Source organism: Prionailurus bengalensis, chromosome A1 (assembly GCF_016509475.1).
Source record: "Prionailurus bengalensis isolate Pbe53 chromosome A1, Fcat_Pben_1.1_paternal_pri, whole genome shotgun sequence".
Lineage (NCBI taxonomy): Eukaryota > Metazoa > Chordata > Mammalia > Carnivora > Felidae > Prionailurus > Prionailurus bengalensis.
In genome coordinates, this window is record NC_057343.1 from 150359120 (window position 1) to 150362256 (window position 3137).

At 42.8% G+C, this 3137-nt stretch overlaps 1 pseudogene; it reads right to left on the reverse strand.

The window, feature by feature from the left end:
* Positions 1-2404: 2404 nt before the first annotated feature.
* Positions 2405-2680, reverse strand: LOC122474781 (annotated as a pseudogene).
* Between the last annotated feature and the right edge of the window lie 457 nt (positions 2681-3137).

Consider the following 3137-nt stretch of genomic DNA (forward strand, 5'->3'; position numbering starts at 1 on the left):
GTGTGCATTTAGGAAGTTCTATCCTGAAACTTCACAACAAATCTCTTGGTGATTCAAAGTCCATGGAGATCCTGGGTAGCTTCAGAAGTTAGTGACTTTGTTGCAGTGTCCTACTATACTTTATAGCTAGAAATCTTCTTTAAGTTCCATTTCGGCCTTGAATCCAAACCACAGGCCTCAGAAAATGCCAGTAAAAGCTTTAAGAGAAAGTTAAACATTGAATGATTGTCCACGTTTTTCATTCCACACATAGAGCAGTAGAGTTGAAGAGAGCAGTCTCCTAGATGACTGGATTTTAGAATTTTAGAGTGGAAAGGAAATGATCTAGTCCAAAGCTCTAATGAGGAGATGACGAAATAGCCCAGGCGGTTTTTTTTCAAGGCCACAAAACCAATTGGTGACATAGTTTTTACTGGAAGTCACATTTTCTAACTTTTAGTTTAATCTCCTTTTACTGTCCTTTTATTTCCAATTGGATAGCCTTGCATAAGAAAAACCATAACTAATAGCAAGCAACTTTCTCTGGGGGTAAAAATCTTTTGCCCTTTTTATGTGTTTCCATGTGGAGAGTCCATTTGGGCAACATGCCTTGCTTTTTTCTTCTTGGTCCTCATTCCCAGAGGAGGATGAGCATCTAAGGACTGGTACAACTGGGAGCATGAATGACTGGCATTGTCTTGGCCCTTCCCCTTCCCTCTCCTTTGAGAGCCTGTGTGTGCTCAGGTGAGGCATGCCCAGTGGGGACAGCTGGGCCTCTGCAGTGAGGTCTGCTGTGTTTTATACCTGCCTGCGACAAGATAGGCAAGTTTCTTTCAGGCCATTTGGTTCACTGGCTTCCAACCAAGCCTTTAACATTAACATAAATTCACCTCTAGGGGTACCTGGGTGGTTCAGTCACTTAAGCATCTGACTCTTGATTTCAGCTCAGGTCTCAGCTCAAGCCATGATCTCACTGTTCATGAGGTTGGGCTCCTTGCTGACAGTGCAGAGGCTGCTTGGGATTCTCTCTGTGCCTCTCCCCTGCTCATGCTGGTGATCACTCTCTCTCTCTCTCTCTCTCTCAAAATGAATAAATATTTTTTAAAAAGATGATTTCACATCCATTTCTTGACCTCCTCTGTAGCTCCAATTTATTTCAAATCTGCATGGGAAGAGGGGATTTTTTTTACTAAGTTGCCTAAAATTCCAGTGACTTTAACCTGGCAGAGTCTACATTTTCTTGCAGTCTACACTCAGTAATGTTCTTATAAACAAGTTAAAGACACTACTGTATGTGGAGTTATTTCTAGAGAATGTATTGCAAGCGCTAGGAAAACGATTGGGGTAATGGCTGGAAAATCAGCAATATTCTGGTCTTGAGGCTGTCGAACACGATAGCACTATGAGAACAGGGCCCCGTGATCTCCCAGGAGCCAGTTAAGGGGAGACCCACTGTAATTGCCTAGCAGTCCTTAAAACTGTACATCTTCCCTGCACGTTTTCATGTAAACATCAGATGTGTGTTTGGTCTATGTCTGGAGGCTCCTTGTGTTTTCCTCCCATGCTTTGATGTTTATACCTGGTGAACATGAAATAAAGACCATACAGTTTGCCGCTGCTTCTGTTTCGCTGGCAGAGGCCACCCTGTGTGTCCGCTCAGTCTAAGTGAGAACTTTTTCTTCAGTGTGTGGCTACAACTATGTAAGCAACAGATGAGAAGGAAAACTTGATAAGACCTGGCATGTCAAATCAACTAACTTGCTCTCTACTGGAGGGCAGAATCTCTCCTGCCACTTCAGCACTCCTCCACCTTATCTGGCTTTGTTTGCTTGTTTGTGTGTTTCACTAGATACACACCTCTTACTTTTCTTGAAATTTGCAGTTTTTAATCATATAAAATAAGAAGTCAAGTTTTGTGGGGCGCCTGGGTGGCGCAGTCGGTTAAGCGTCCGACTTCAGCCAGGTCACGATCGCGCGGTCCGTGAGTTCGAGCCCCGCGTCGGGCTCTGGGCTGATGGCTCAGAGCCTGGAGCCTGTTTCCGATTCTGTGTCTGCCTCTCTCTCTTCCCCTCCCCCGTTCATGCTCTGTCTCTCTCTGTCCCAAAAATAAATAAACGTTGAAAAAAAAATTTAAAAAAAAGTCAAGTTTTGTAACCTAAAAATATTTTACTTATTAAAACTATATTAATACTTTCATAAAATACTCAAAAAAGATAATGAGACGAAAATGTGCATTAGTAGAACTGCGTGTTAGTCATGCCAGATCCCTGGGGAGGCAATTCCCAGAATGACCTCATTTGTCTGTGTAGACACAGAGCAATCCATGTTCAGGTGCACACATTCAATGACTTGTCCAGCATGGTCAGCCCTCTGCTTTGATGGTTTCCTTCTGCTATGAATGTACATGTCCAGTTGTCTCCTGCTCAGAGTAGACATTGACCTTCTCATCCACCAGCCATTGGAGGAGGACTAGGGCCACAAAGATAATTAATCCGACCTGTTCTTCTGGAAGGATTTCCTGGTGGGCCCTCTTCCATCAGCATGTCTGGAATCACAGGAGTTTCCATAGCCTCTTTTTCACATCTTGCTGAAGCAAAACCACAAATTCAGCTATTCCCCAGAAGAAATCTGTTATTAAAGACTGTCTGTACGGGACTGATTCCAGGCAGTCCCACCCTTGTCCCATTGAGATGTAAACCATCCTGACCCTCGTTTTGTTTTCCACCCCAGGGCAACTCAGCCACCCTATGTGGTTTTGACTCCTGACCCTTTTCTCTCCTACAGAGCTAGGTGTTATCCTGGATATGCTAATTACCAGCTATGTAGGCTGGTAACTTTTCTCTGAGCCTCAGTTCCTTTATCTGAAAGTGGTCAGAATAATTGTATTTGAAGGAATTGTATGGTACCTAAAATGTCTATCATGGCACTTCGTGTTACTTACTAATATTACTTTGATATGATTGTTTTCATTAGATTCCATTGCTACTTCCTTAAATAGTCTTAGGTATTCCTCTCTTCTGCTCATATGGTACTTCCATATCACTTGTTTGCAGCAATTTCCACAGTGTACTTTAATTGTTTTCTTACACATTTGTGTTCTTCAGTGGCCTGTAAGTTACTTAAGAAGAATAACCACTAGGTGTTACATCTTCATATCC